Source organism: Sminthopsis crassicaudata, chromosome 3 (assembly GCF_048593235.1).
Source record: "Sminthopsis crassicaudata isolate SCR6 chromosome 3, ASM4859323v1, whole genome shotgun sequence".
In the NCBI taxonomy this organism is placed as follows: domain Eukaryota; kingdom Metazoa; phylum Chordata; class Mammalia; order Dasyuromorphia; family Dasyuridae; genus Sminthopsis; species Sminthopsis crassicaudata.
This window is the reverse complement of record NC_133619.1, coordinates 18,398,035-18,414,001: the sequence shown is the minus strand read 5'-3', so window position 1 is coordinate 18,414,001 and position 15,967 is coordinate 18,398,035. Positions and strand designations below refer to the sequence as shown.

The window sequence follows — 15,967 nt, the reverse complement described above, 5'->3', positions numbered from 1 at the left end:
ATGAGTCACCTCAACTCTCCAAACCTTTCTTTCTTCAGCTGTAAATCAGAGACAAACCTGGAGTAACTAAGACACAGATATGTGGTGAATAACAGCCACCCAAGGCTCTTAAACACGCTGAAATTGGGGGCACGGGAATCTGTGAGAAGAGACTCACTGGCTGGATGTAATTCAGCAGCAACTCATTTCTCAGGAGGACCGCTCCCAGAGATTCACATGCCACAAGTCCAAATCCTCACTGACCCTTTCCACTTCCGCCACCTGCCCATTCTCCCTCCATGTAAAAGACCTCCTCCGTCTTCCTCTGGCCTCCTTCACCTGACCAGTGATCCAACTATTCTCCCTTCTCCATCTTCCTCTTGCATCCTACATCTGGCCAACAGTCCAACCAGTCTCCCTTCTCCATCTTCCTCCAACCTCCTTCATCCTCCCTTCTCCATCCTCCTTCACCCTTCTGCACCTGACTGGCAGGCCAACCATCCCCCTTTCTCCATCCTCCTCTGGCCTCCTGCGCCTAACCAGCGGCCCCACCATCCTCCCTTCTCCATCTTCCTCCGGCCTCCTGCATGGCCAGCAGCCTCATCCTTCACCTCAAGCAGCGGGCATGGGAAGCCAAGCCAGCTATTTCCTAATGCACTCACATTATCCACTGAGCTCTCTGGTCCTGCAGCCTCTATGGCTCTCAGAAAAATTTTCTACGAACAGACTGAAAGGTATCATTAGAGAAGAAGGGGTCCCTGGCAGGTGCTCTCACAAAAGCAGCCTCCAAAAGCCTCAGAGTCTTAGCTGTCACCTTAAAAATGAAGCACTTCCCTCTTGCTCTCTGATCCAAGGAGACAGCAGCTTGTTAGGGAAGGGGGTAGGACTTACGAAGGGCATAGCAGACACTCACCTAGCTGTGTAACCCTAGACATGTCACTTAATTCCTGTTTGCCTCAGTTTCCGGATAATCACAGAACCTACTTCCCATGGTTACTGTGAGATAAGATCTGTACAGCACTTGGCACAGTGCCTGGCACACAGCAGGCACTATTAATGATATTTCTCTCCAGCGCATTAAATAGGGCACTATATTTGGCAGTGCAAGTCTCAGTTTCAGATCTCAGCTCTGCCACTTACTACCGAGACCTTGGGCGTGTCCCCTAACCTGGGCTTCCATTTTCCAAGGGGCCAGACTGGATGAATTCCTTCCAAGTTCAAATCTATTGTAAATGTTACGATTTATTCAAGTCTTGTCCATTCAGTTCTCATAACACTTTCTTCCCCACCCCCCCCAACTGTATCTTACATGTAAAGATAGCTTTCTACATTCATTTCTGTGAGACTGTGTATTCCAAATTTTTCTCCTTTCCTCATTTCTCCTCTCCCCAGGGCAGCACGCAATCTGATATAAATTATATATATATATATATATATGATACTTTTAAACATATTTCCATACCTATCATGTTGTGCAAGAAAAATAAGACCAAAAAGGGGGGGAGGGATCACAAGAAAGAAAAAACCATCAAACAATAAAAAAGGTAGAAACAGTATGCTTCGATCCGTGCCCGCAGCTCTCTCCCTGGTGCAGAGGCATTTTCCATCCCGAGTCTGTTGGAATTGTCTTCTCACAACACTTGCTCAAGAAAAACTCATCTACTCACTCCCCTGTAACCATACTTCCTCTGTGGCCACTTTCTTCAGGGAAAAAAAGATCACCCAACCTCCTCCTGTGAGATGTCATCCTAAAAATAGCTTCCTCCCAGAGCCCTTCATAAATCTCCTGCCAGGGCGGTGGCGCCCGGCCAAAGCAGGCCCTCAGATCGCTCGGCTAGGTGACCCGCTCTCCTTTTTTGGCAGCCTTGGAAGCAGCTCGGGCCAGACGGCAGGGCCCTCTCGACTTATATAGAGAGAAGTCGTCCCCATCTGGAGGACAGTTAATCCCTGCCCAGCTTCCATCTGAGCCCTCTGGCCACAGAGCGCCATAAAAGGCCAAGATCAGCTCCCGTGGATTCTGGGCAATGTCAATTTTCTGAGGCAGCCCTGGAATGCTAAGTAAGAAGGGCCCTGGGGACGCAGAAAGGGACAGGACCGCTTTAGAAATAAATGAGGAAGCACTGAGGAGTTATTCATTTTGTGAACGTCCAGCCATGACAAGAAAATCGAGCAGAACGGCTCAGCCGACCCCCAAGCTGCCTGAATCTGTGGGCTGACAGAGCCTTCCTTGGTGGGCAGAGAGGGAGCCCAGGGTCAGGCGTCTGTGGGGACCTCTGCTCTGTCCCCGGGCCTTCTGCCACCTTGGGGCTGGCTAGGCCATCCCTGACCAGGAAGCAGACCAGAAAAAGCGCCCAGGGCTCCCTTTCAGGTCTCCGGTGGTGGCCGGCTGGCTTGCTGCTCGTGGCCTGGTGCTGTCCAACTTAAAGGCACTGGGGTGTGGGAACAGACTATTTAAATCTGGAAATCAATGGGAGCAGGGCTCGCCGCACCTGTGGGCTGAACAGTCAAGGGCTTGTGTGTGCTGGGAGAACCTCAAGCGGTCAGCCAGCCCCGAATGTCCCCATCCACTTAACTTCCACTGTTAGGACACCATGTTTCCACCTAAGGAGAACCCTTGTACCAGCACCTGAGTCCAGATTAGCCCATGTGGTCTTGGGCAAAGATTACAGCTATCTGAGAGAGGCTCTGGCTATGGAGAAAAAGGAAGGGGGAAGAAAGAGAAGGCAAGGAGAGGGAAGGGAAGGGAAGGGACCCCTCATTAAGGGTCTACTGTGTTCTCGGAGTTCCCATAAATCCAGGAGGAGTGTTACCTCCTTTGGGAAGAGGACAGCCTCGGGGCAATGCCCATGTGGGGGCTGAAATCCCTGGAGATCCTGAGATGGCTCGAAAGCCCTGAAAGAGAGGGGGTCAAGGACAAACCTGACCATCCACTCTCAGGGGAGGGGCTCTTTCTGCTCCTCCCACAGGGCTTCAGGATGATTCTGATCAGTGGAGGAGAAAGATGAAAAGACCATTGGCTCTGAAAAAAAGGTTCAAAACCCATCTGGGCCATCTTTGGTCTGTGGTTTTAGGGAAGTAACTGGCCCCTCCTGGTCCCCATTTCCATCTCTACCCAATCAGCAGTTGGAGGAGACTTTGAGACTCTGTAAGATGATGATAATGAATAAAGAAGGCTTTAAATATGGCCCAAGAGCTGGTTTCTGATTATGCTTCCTTCAGGCCTATGATTTCTTTGGTATGTGGGAAATAAGCATTTTTACCAGCACAGGGCAGTGGGTCTGCAATTACTAGAGGTGGGTGGAGGGGAGAGGGTGGGGGATAGTGAGAAGAGAAGGCATTTACTCACTGGCGATCCCATCCTGTACGTATTGCACATGTGTATATGTGTATGAGTATATACTTATATACACTTACATATGAATGTTATCTACCTAGCCACCCATCCATCTCATCATCTATCCATCCATTAATCCACTTAATCTATCCATCCATCCATCTATCTATCTATCCATCTATCTAGTTTATTGATCCATTGATTCATCTATCTACGTGGCTATCCATTCATCCATCCATCCATCCATCTATCCATCCATCTATCCATTTATCTATTTTATCCATTCATCCATCCATCCATCTATCCATCCATCTAACCATTTATCTACTTTATCCATTGATCCATCTATCAATCATCTACCTTTCCATACCTACATCTACTACCCACCCATCTACCTATCTATTGATTGATCTATCTATCTATCTATCTATCTATCTATCTATACCTCAGAGCTAGGCCTTCCTGCCTCCAGGGCTTGATCTGTCTGTTGGAGAAGCGGGATGACCTCTCTTTTAGGAGCTGTTCAGCATCCTCACAACTCACAGAAATTTTCCAAAACTTCTGTTTAGCCTGAAGGATTCGCTCTCACCCATTTGGGGCATCTCACCTTCCAGACAGGCTCTGAAATTAAAGTATGTTTGAGAACTTGGCACAAAAATGTAATTGGCTCGTTCTCACTCAAGGGTAAATGGTACATGAATCTAACCAAGTCCACTGAGAACCCTCGCTGTTCTCATCTTTCTCTACTGCAGGTAAAAGCCATCTATTCTGCTGCAAAGGAACTTGCTAAGGGACACGTGGAGCAGCCTTCACTTGGGACCTTTAAAACCAGACCTGAAGGAATAGCGAACAACGCGAGCCTGGCCCGTGCAGCTGCCGCTCCGTGGGGCCGTTGGCTGGTCGTGTGCTGTACCGTCCAAACCAAATTTCTGGGGACTTGGTTTCCTTGGATAACATTGGGAAAATCCATGAACAACGTAGACTCAGTGAATGTTTGGGCTGAAAAGGACTTTGAAATGCCATTTAACAACCCCTCACTTTGAGACCACAGAGTATAAGGAAGGATGTGCCAGTAACTATTTAACAACCGGCTTTCAGGGAAAGAAAACAAGATGCACACCTGCTCCACTTTCAGGCTTAATCTGCATTATTGACATGAAGACCAGAGAATCAATAGATCAATAAGCCAAACCTTGGGATGAGCCCCCCAGCTGTCTCCAGCACCCCCAGAAATTCCCCAAGATAAAAGCCAGAGCTGAGCCTTGTCAGTTCAGCTCAAAGTGTTTCCCATGATGCCGTGTTGTCTTCTTGAGGAAGGACTGGAGCTCTGCTCAGACCAGACTGGACAGCGAGACTGACTCCGAGGCGCTGACTCCTCAGCAATGTCCCATCAGCTACAGTGGAAGGATTCTAACCCAGGTTCTCTCACAACAGCCTTGGGGGGAAGGAGAGATGAGGAATACTGGGGAGGGAGCAGAGAAGGGTGAGGGCACTAAAGGCCAAAGGCAGCTGCATGGGCAAGCCCTGGAGAGTGAGGGAGACCCCTGAGGCCAAGGGAGGTCATGTGGGCAGGAGAAGCCTAGGACAGAATGTGGGCAGATGCTAGGTAGTAGTGAATGCTGGGGGAAAATCTCCCTGTCTGAGCAGAAACGCCATTAGCAACAGTGGCCAGCAAGCACCCCAAAGCTCCTGCCCGTCTGAGCTGGACTCCTGAAGTCCTCGGGGGTTCGGTCCACAGAGCCTTGGAGATGCTTCCAGCTGCTGGCCTGCTTATGGAGGCTCTGTGCCCCCACCCACCAGCTGCCTCACCTACACCACCAGAGGGCCAGCGCCTCAGTTGGCCCAGGGCTAGCATGGCGATAATGGCAGATACCACGGCATCCCCCTTCTCCCAGCGGGGTTCGCAGCCTTTGCTACCTCTCAGCGAGTGCACCCTCTGGGGGTTCTCTGTGGAAGAGGAGGCCCCAACACCACCAGTGGCGAGACGCAGCAAGCCTCCTAACTCACCACAGACCTTTGAAGGGGGCCAGTTGGCGCTGCTAGATCGGGTTGTGGACCACATCTCAAGCCACTGCAAACAATGCTCCATGAGGGGGAATAGCATGGAATAAAACTGGGAAAAGACGCATCCCAAACAGGAACCAAAAACCTTCCCCACAAGATGAAAATCGGCGGCCTTTTGGCAAGAAACACATTAGCCAGAAACACTTCCTGCTTACAGTAACTCTGAGATCCAGCTCTGTCCCTTCTAGGACCTGAGGAGCATCTAAGTCCTGTGAACCTCTCTGAGTTTGCTGTAATTCAAATAATCAAGAGTTATCCAATTAATACTCATTAATTACATTCATGAGTCCCTTTCTTGGGGTTTCTAATTAAGAGTCACCAAAAATGGTTAACAGAGTAGACAACGACATAAGGATTATAAGAATATAAAATACACATTGTTTTAAGCTAATTTGATGGGGAGGAGACCCGTGATTTTCCGACAGTCAGCCCGGCCTCTGCCACATATAACTTGGAGAGCTGCCCGGGCCCTGGGTCAGATGTCAAGATCACTCGGGAGAACCTGGGTCAGATGTGGGGACTAAACCCGGGCCTTCCTGGCTCTCTCTGCACCAGCCATGCTGCCCTGATTGGTCACATGTCCTGTGGCAGAGAGGCAGGAGCAGGGAGCGCCCACGAAAGCCCTCACTGACTGGCGGGACCCACATCCGACTGAACGTAAGCTACAGTTACCCCACACACTATTAGGAAAAGGCACAGGCACGGGGAACTTTGAGGACAGGGATCAATCCCCTGTGGGGGAAAGAGAGGAAGAACAACTCAAGATGCCGCCCTTCTCTAGAAAATCATTGGGCCATGGGACGGTCCATGGGGAGGCCACCATGTTGGGGCTACAGACCACTGGTGGAGACAGGAGCAGGAACGATGAGGAAACTGGAGGGAAAGGACCAACTCTCGTGGTCTTGGATGCCTCTGAGCCCAGGAAGGGCATTCTCACTCCAGTGCACACCGCCACTAATGTCCTTTCCAAGATGCGGATGTTCTCACGCCTTAAACAATGGGGGGCACCCCCACTTCAGCACCTTCCCCAAAACTGTCCCCCCCACCGTGCCAGGAAAGGAGCTGGCAGAGCCACGGGTGGTCAGTGGTGATCTTCCCCGAGCACTGACTTTCAGAAATTAGGGCACAGCTGCAGAAAGGGAAGGGGAACTTCACATACTTATATAAAGCACAAACACTGCCCATTGCCAAGAGAAATCGGTTCCACACTGCCACACTGCCTGCCCCTGGGCAGCAAAGCAACTCAGACAGACACCCTCGGAGGTAATGTTAATGGTTTCCGGTTATACAAACTCCTGAGCCTCCATGAGGACCAGAGATGGGGGCGCTGCAAATGCCCAGAAAGCACAAGCTTGTCCATCCCCTAAAGGGGCCACTGGCTGCCAGCTTAATAAAGTCGACATTTTTTTTTTGCTGAAGGAATTGGGGTTAAATGACTTGCCCAGGGTCACACAGCCATGTGCACCTTTAGGAGGTTAAGCAAAATCTAGGATCAGTCATGGGGCCCAGGGATCTTCCTTCAGACTGTTCCCATCTCCCTCATGCCGAAGGATGCTTGCAGTCCCAACCCTCTGGGGTCAGAGCGCCCCCCCACTCTGCTCCCCAAGATCCAATCAGGCCCTTCCCCTGCAGCACTCCACCCTCTAAATCATCCTCTTCCTCCACTCCACCTCCCTTTCTTCTTCCCCAATTAAGACTTTCTCTCTGTATAAGCATCTGGTCTCAGCTAGGAAGAATACAAACTAATTATGTGATTAGAGGAATTCACTTTACAGTGAGAAGGAAGCTTAGCACTCCTGGGGTTTCCAGAGAGGAACTGCGATCCACACGGCTCTCTAATTGTCGGGAAGTATTAGGGAGATGTTGAGAGGGGGACAGGAGGGAGTGTTGGGTAGAGGGAGCCTAGAAATTCAACTCCACAAATAGTTTTTAATTCAATAAATATTCATTAAGCAGTCTTGGTCTATTTTCAACTAGATATTTCAAATAGAGTTAGCACCCTCCCCTTTCACAAAGGCTGCCCACCTGTCCTGGAAAGCTGTCTGATACATATGGGCTGGCAACCATCATGGCGCCGTGGAGCGGCCGGAGGCTCAGGACCCGAGTTCAACCGAGGGAGGATACGTGGCCTTCCCAGCTGTGTGACCTCTGGCCAAGCCCCTGACCTCTTGGGGTTCGGTTTGTCAATTATATAATGAGGGTGACGGCTTAGATGACCCTGAGGGTCCAGTTCCAAACCTATGACCCCCGTGATCTGTCACGTAGGACACACATTTCCCTTCATTTAAAAGGATGACCTCTCCGTGGGGAGAGGGGGGCCAGAGGCTGCTAGAAGGCCGAGGGAGCTCCAAAGAGGCCACAGGTCAGCCGGCCCATTAATGAGGACTTTTCCTAGTTTCCCACGCTGGCAAAGCTCGGGTTGGTTCTTGCCTGTGGGATGGGATGTCGTTATTTGGAGCGAATTAGGAAATGTATTTCCCATCTCTGAAAAAGCTGATATCTTCACTCCTGAATGAGGAGGGGGCCGAAGGACATCAGCATTTCACATGGAGGGAAGTGTGGAGCCACAAAGTTTCTCTGGATTTTTCCCTTACGCTTTCCTGCAAAGCTCCATGAGACTCAGTACACTTAGGAAGCCTTCTGCACTCGGAGGTTATGGCAGCAATTGCTCTGAGAGGCCCTAACCCACACAGTTAAGGCTTGGGAGCAACTGAGAACAAGACCCTCCAAAAACAATCTAAATGGATGGATGGTTGGATGAATCTGGCCCCAGTCAAACGGAGACCTGTCACAGGCCTGAGCTTAAAAAGCCCAAGGTCTCCCACTGCATTCAGGGCCATCTCCGGCCATCCAGTCCATGCCCGGCTGCTGATTCTGGGGGGAAAACGTGCCCAGCCCTCCCTCACTCAATCCACTTTACTTACATGTCCATCATCACCTCCCCAATCTGTAATCCTACAAACAGAAATCACTATTAATAACAATTTTATTAATAATGATTTCTGTGATTGCAGGTTTAGAGCTGGAACACCTCAGAGGCCAAGGTTTTGAGGCTTACAAAGTGCTTTTCTTACCACGGGTCAAGACCTAGAAAATCTGATGATCATTATCCCCAGTTTACAGAGGAGGAAACTGAGGTTCCAGCCTGTGAGGAGTCTTGCCCATAACCCCATGAATATCAGAATTGTGATTCTGATAAACCCTGATGTCCTAAAATACCTTGGCACCTGTTCGGGCCCATCCATCCCCTTCAATCCCACCAGCTCCCCTAAGCAGACCAGCTCCACAATCACCATCCACTGCACTATGGGTACATAAATGGGCAGCACCGGGGAGAAAACGGAAGCCAGATATTCCTCGCTGACTGAACACTCCTCCCAACATTCCCACCGATTTAACTCCCAAGAAATCAACTGTCCTCAGACCTACCTATCCCCCACATGAACTCATTTTTGTGGAGTCCCCCTGCTCAGAACGTGCAAAGGGCACCGGAACCGGCCACAGGTTCGGCTTTAGAACCGAGATGGAGCTCGAAGGTCACCTGGGTCAAGCAGAAAGGTTAGTCGCTTAAAAATCCCAGCGTGTGTGACGGAAAGCTTGGAGATTCAGGGAGATGTCTTGAGTCAAGCAGCAGGGCAGATTTATTAAATAGTCCACTAACCAGCATTTATTAAGTGCTTGTTATGTGCAATGCACTGGAAGAAAGGCAATACCGTGCCCTGATCTCAAGGAGTTCCCATTTTAACAACTGCATCATTCTACAAGAATAGATGCTATCATTATTAACGAATATTAACAATAGCTCCAGAATTAACAAATATCAACAATATTTAATGTTGTTATTAATATTAACAAAAGCTCCAGAAACAAAGAGAAATTTGGGAACACTTAGCCCTTTGAAGTTAAAAGGAGGCTGGGTGGAGTTTTGGTTTTAATGATCATTCAGAACTTGGAAACTCAAACTACTTTTCCCGTACTTCGGGAGCCCGAAGCTGCGACTGGACCTTGGAAAACACTGGACCCTGGAAGGCCCCCGGCAAATACAGATCAAGTGACCAGGGCCTTGGGGCTCTGCCTTTGTCCAGCATCCCATAATCATGAAGAAGGCTCGAAAGAGACATGTAAAGTTTGAATTAGGATTCACAGCAGATTGACAGGGAAGTATTAAGTCCGTAATTACAGTAATCCACAGCTGCTTCAACTGTAGGAAATAATGAATGGTCTAGTGAGAGCTGTTGTCCACAAAATGGAAAGAAAGGGCCATCTGGCTCCGGCTGAAATCCTGGTTTGAGGCTCTGAACCCCCAGTCTGGAGCAAGGAAGAACGCAGCCAGATGATGATTAACTTAACCCTAGAGAGCCCCCAATTAGAGTTTCTTTCATTTTCCAAGATATGGCCATTTTCTCCTTAAAGAAAAGAGGGTTCTTTAATCACCTAAGGATAAAGAAGTCCTTCAGAAAGTCAACATCATCTACAAGGTAAATGGTACAGGCTGGGATTCTTTCTCTTACATTAATTGTACATCTGGATTCAGGTCAATAGGATTTCGGTGGTTGATTCGAAGCAGAGAGGACGGTTACCAGGGATTTTTCCTCCAAGAGAGACGGCATGGCAGTTGGTACAAGGCAGACTTAGGAGTTCCAAAGGTACGGGTCCAAATCCCTCCCTGTGGCGCAGATTAGCTATGGGACCACGGGCAAGTCACTTAAACCCTCAATTCCAAGAGCAGGGATAACAAAAGGATGCCGTCCATCTGTGGAGTTTCCACTGTGGGAGCTGATTTCACGGCAATGAAATCATGGAACACACACACACACACACACACACACACACACACACACACACACAGCTCTTTACTCTTTTCCTCCCAGACCCATGACCATTCTCTAGAAGGCTGCCTTTGCTAGAAGGCCGATTTTTCAGAATCGTGGGGTTTTACAGCATGTGCAGAAATGTGTATTTTCCCTATGCCCAGGAGCACACGGAGAGTTTTCCGTCTGCGTTTGTGCTAAGAAACATCACCAAAAATGCCTACAGAAAAATTGACCGTGAAGATCTTCAGTAAATACCTAGAGTACATGCAGGGGAGTCGAGGAGTCCGAGATAATGGAACCAGCCCTCAGAAATCTTCAGGTGAATCCAAAAATATTAATCTAGTTACATAATTTTATTCCGTTTTATACGCCTGAAGAGTCAACGATTTGGGCCATGAAACCAAGAGGATCATTTCTGCTCCTAAAAAAAGGCAAGAAAAATGGCAAGAGAAGCTTTTCGTTCAGAAGGCAGCTGAGGATTGCTGATGGGGCTACAGGAATCCCTAGAGCAGATGCCCTCTAGTCCAACCAGCCCCCTCATTTTTCAGTCGAAGGAATGGAAGCCTGGAGGACGAGTTACTTCGACTTTGTCAAAGTCATACAGTTATTGACAGTTCTGAGCTGTAACACGAGCCCTGTCCCCTGAGGCTGGAGCTGGTCTTCAGCATCTATGAAGTTCCAGGCCCCAGACACACTATTGCCTAGCCAGGTGACCTTGGGGTCACTCAAACTTTTGGGCCTCTAAAATTAATGGGTTGGACCAACTGACCTTAGAATTTCCTTCTGATTCTAAATTTGTGATTCCAGGCCTAGGATTTTTATAATAGCCTATGTTTAAAAGAAGTCCTGGGTATGGCAGTAATTTGAGTGCACCCAAGTGTTTGCTTTGAAGTATTTAAAAACTTTTTTTAATCCTTTGGAAAGTACAAGTAATACAAATTATAAAAGGAATTCCATTTTGCAGAATGACAGAAAGAGGACGTCCTCACAGGACTGGAATGACACCTCTGGAACCAGCCAGACACCGATGCTTAATTTGGAAAATATGATCCCATAGCGAGCAATTCTGAGGGCTCCATTGTTTCCCTCTATCAGGAATTTGGCTATCATTTTTAATTTGCCTTCTGGAGGCAGCATTTGGAGAGCTGGCGCCCTGGTTCCAAATCCTGGCAATGATGGAGACAAATGAGCAGTTTCAACACTTGGTACCGTTCTTTTTTTAAGAGTATTCATTAAGCATTTCTTACAACCCACCATCTGCAAAGAGACTTATTCTCAGGCAGAAAAGCACATTTTCTAGATCCGTCTGTCCTCACTCATCCATTCTCTCATTTTCAACCTTCCTGTCAGTTTCTCTTCTCCAACCTTATGCGTCTTTTTGGGATATATCAATAACAATTATAATATGACCACAACGGGAATGATGCTAATAATGTCAGAAAGTAGGAAGAAGAAGAAGAAAGTAGGGAAAAGAGGAAGAGGAAGAGGAAGGAGGAAGAAGGAAGGAGGAGAAAGAAGGAAGGAAGGAAGGAAGGAAGGAAGGAAGGAAGGAAGGAAGGAAGGAAGGAAGGAAGGAAGGAAGGAAGGAAGGAAGGAAGGAAGGAAGGAAGGAAGGAAGGAAGGAAGGAAGGAAGGAAGGAAGGAAGGAAGGAAGGAAGGAAGGAAGGAAGGAAAGAAGGGAGGGAGGGAGGGAGGGAGGAAGGAAGGAAAGGAAAGGAGATATTTTATAGTTTGCAGAGCCTTTAACATCTCTTCTGTCCCTTGCAGCTCATTCCAAGGCATATATTATAGGTATCATTTACCTCATTTTACACATGAGGAAACTGAGGCCCAGAGATGTTAAGGGACTCACCCAGTGAGAAAATGTTGTAGGTGGGATTCAAATGTAGGCTCTCTTGACTCTAAGTGCACCAATCCATCACAGATTCTAGGAGGTCCATTGAGCCCAATCCAATCAATGCAAAAAAAACGTAAGCTGACAGAGGTTAATCATTAAGTGATTTACCCAACTTCACACAGCTGGTAAATATATGAAGTGGGATTTGAACTCAGGGCATTCTAGCCAAGCCATAATGAGCTTAACATAATTAAAAAACACTTCTGAGTGGCACTAGAGCCTTCTTAAAAATGATTCTCTGGATTTACTTTATAGGAAAATGTCCTATCAGGCTATTTTCATATCTGAGCCAATTATCTCCCTGGGATGAGAGCACAAGATGAGGCTCCTGATTTGGATGGCATTCAGTGGGACAGAGAATTTCCCCACACTTCACATGCCTGTAATGCCCTACTACCCACACATTTCAGGGCTCACAGCCAGCACCCATGTCCACTCTTCTGGACCCTCCATATTTGTTCTTTTTTAAGAACTCTTCTGTGGGACAAAGATTCACACTGCTGTCCCCATGGAGCTCTTGTTTCCAAGCCCCTGGGTCCCAGGGAGGGTGTGTATTTAACTATGGGATGGTGGGTTGATGATTATTTCAATAATACTGCGAAGCAGCAAGACGGGGAGCCGACGCTTCCAAAAGGGCCGCACCGATGGAGAGCCTTAAGACAAGCAGAGCTGGGAGAGGGACGGGCCTGAGCCCTGGCCTTGGGACCAAGAAGAGATTTCTCGCCAGGATTCGGCCCTCAGGAATACGGGCACCGGAAAAGCCCATGCCCTCAGACTTATCTTTGCATCTGAAGACGGGAAGGTGGGGGATGACCTGAGAAGGTAACTGGCCAAGTTCTAATCCACCAAAGCAATTCTACCAAATGAAGAGAGGACGACATTTTAAAGAGGCTCCAAGGCCAGAGAGACTTTAAATAAACGCACACACAGGCGGCCTCCTCCGGGACAGCCTGGCTCAGCCCCAGCGCCTCCTCCTCTCCTCCACTCTGCCTCTGGACTCGTCCTCCATGCTCTCCATCCGCCATGTAGGACTCTTCTGCCTTTGCAGCCCGTGTCTCGCTCTGTGCCCAGCCCTACAGGTGCACCATGTGACTGAGTGACTGATAATATGTCCCCATCCTCACTGCAGAGAGAGCGTCCTTGCCCACTCAGCGCTGGCTGCTCCCCTCCCAGCCCTCCCCCAGCCCGCCAACCTCCTGAAATCCGACATTAACCTTCTGCCGGCCTTTGTTCTCCAAGTGGACACTGGCGGGGACCAAGATCCCTGAGATCCCCGTTTCCCTGTCCTGGAGTCCCTGGGAAGCCCCTTGGCTGGGGGCTTGTTTACAAATGGTTAAACATATGAAGCGTTTCCTGCTCAGTATAGCCAGTTCAGCTGTTGAGGATATCATATGAAAATGAATTCCCTGTAAATCCCCAAACCTCCTGTTGGAAATCCACTGGAGCCTGGCCAGGACGCATCTGCCAGGGCTCGGGCCCGGATGGGACGGTCTCCTCGGAGAGCCACGTCCCTGACTCTGCCCTGCCCGGCTTTATCGGAGGGGATCCAAATCACCCGGACTTTCTCTCCACGGTAAAAACCGTTAGGGCGATTTCCAGCGTGGCCCCCGGGGCCGCCCCATTCCTGCCCGCCCGTGGGAGGGCGAGAGGAGAGCCAGCCAGGCCCGAGCCGAGGGGAACCAGCCAGGCCCGAGCCGAGGGGAACCAGCCAGGCCCGAGCCGAGGGGAACCAGCCCCGGCTCCAGCGGGCAGCAAGTGAGGGGGACGGCCACGACGGCTGGGCCTGGTTTCCTCCCCTGTATATGCAAGGGCCAAATGGACCTTCAAGGTAACTTCTGGCCCTGAATCCGATTCTCAATCACCAAAGGTCTTTCAGCTCTTGCAGATTCGCTTCCATTTGATAATATCAACTCTTCAGTCGGGGACTTGAGCGCTTCACAAACCAGACTCCCCACGTTGGGCAGCGGGTGAAGCTCCTTCTCAGCCAGAGTTTGAATGCTCCAAATAAAATACGTGCAATTACCAAGGAAAGTGCAGCTGCCCAAGCATTGACATTGCTTCACTTTCTCACTACCCAGTCTCCCCGTCGCCACCCTCTCCTCCTTCAGGCCCTCCCAGGGCCATCTCCGGTCGTCCTGACTGGACCCACAGGGAGAAAGCGCGATTTTGACAGCCCCCCCTCACTTCGGTCCGTCTCAGCTGCCTGTCATGGCGTCACCTCCCTGAGGTCCCAGTCCTCTTTGAGACAAGGAGAAGAATACGGCGTCCAAGTCCTCCTGGCTACCAGGGCTCTGTCCATCCCCAAATGATTCTGCACACACTTCAGTTACTCCCCCTTCCCAGAACGGGAGCGTCCCGAGGGCAGGACTTTGTCCGTGGGACTGTAGCACCAGCGGCTGCTACAGCGTCTCCATCCGGTCCAGCCCCAGGAGTCACAAGCCGGGGCCCTCTCCCCTCACCGCAGACTGGGGGAACTGTCTCCCCAGGGTCGAGCATGTTCTGAGTGAATTGTCTCATATTGGGAAGGCAGGGAAGGCCCTGAGCTGGAGGGCTTCTGGGAGGGCCCGTCCCCCCATCCGTCCTGAAGCACAGGGGACCTCAGGGCCACCCCCGAAGGGTACCCGTCGATGCCTCAGGGAGAGCCCTTCCTTCTCCCTCCCGGGCAGCCTCCAGGAGGTGAGTGATGAGTCACATGATGAACAAACCAGGCAGCAGGGCTTGGAACGGCCCCAGAGTCACGTAACCAGACCGGGAACAATGGAGAGTTGGCTGTAACACTGACAGGATTCAGGGAGCAGGGAACGCAAGTACGGGGGACCGCAGACGGTCACTCCCATATTTGCACAAACTGTGTGTAGGACGGAGGCTCCGGGAGGGGAGGAGCTCTCTCATCACCCCAGACGCTCGGCGCACAGTAGGCACTTGTCCAGGGCGCTGACTGGCTGATTCCTTCATCCCTCTCAGCGTCCTCCCCCTCTACAAGCCCTTTGCCCTCTCTGGGCATGCTCGTGGCCCTTCCTAAGCCGGTGCTTGGGGCTCCGCAGTAGAATTTAACTCCTGGAAGGTCCTTGGGCTGTCAGCTCGGTACCACAATGCGCGGCTGGAGGATGCCGGTCACTAATGGTTAGTCTGTTGAATCACTGACGTGGCTGGAAGCCGGACTGCTGGCCAGCTCAGGTCCTGGCTCTTGGGTTTCTAGAAAGAAGTCCGAGCTCCTCCTTCCTAAAGGCGCCTTTTCGGGGACCCTGAGACCGCGCATCTAGGGGGGTCTGTCCAAGCTGCTGAGCCCCCCCCAGACGCGCACAGAGGGCAGGCTCCTGCCCGGTAACAGGGCCATGCCAAAGTCCAGGCCTCCTCGGGGAAGTACGCGGAGCCCGGGATGCACCAGAGCTGAGCCAACTCATGAGGGCCTCCTCCCCTCCGGGCAGCGGGACGCCCCGAGCGCAGCGGGGGAGCGGGGCCTGGGCCGGCCGCCGCCTCCTCTCCTGACTTCTGCCCCCCTCCCCCCATCCTTCTCCTGCAGCTGCTCATCAAGTCACGGTTCATTAGGGTGGAAAGTCAAGTAAGCAGAAGTACTTGCAGACTCAGGAAGGAGCAGCTGCCGTCCCGCTGCACTGGCACGGAGGACGGAAGCTCGGGGGTCCCCGGGACATGCCCTTGCTCAGGGGCACAGAGCTGACGTGGAGGCCCAGCCTGGGCTCCGGCCCTCTCCCGCCAGACCAGGCCGCCGGCAGCACAGGGGAAAGGGCCCGGGCAGGCCTGGGGAGGAGCCCGGAGGCTGCGGCCAGGGTGCACTGGGCTTTCCCTAGGCCCAGGCTGGCTCTGCCCGGCCACGGGGCCATAAACCCTGAGGCGGGTCAGCCCGTCACCTGGAGGGCA

General features: G+C 50.9%; 1 protein-coding gene across 2 annotated transcripts in view; it reads right to left on the bottom strand.

Annotated features, from left to right (window-relative positions):
• The window catches only part of PPM1L (protein phosphatase, Mg2+/Mn2+ dependent 1L), a 218,545-nt gene that overhangs the window by 74,025 nt on the left and 128,553 nt on the right, over positions 1–15,967 (bottom strand). The gene's annotated exons all lie outside the window — the stretch shown is intronic.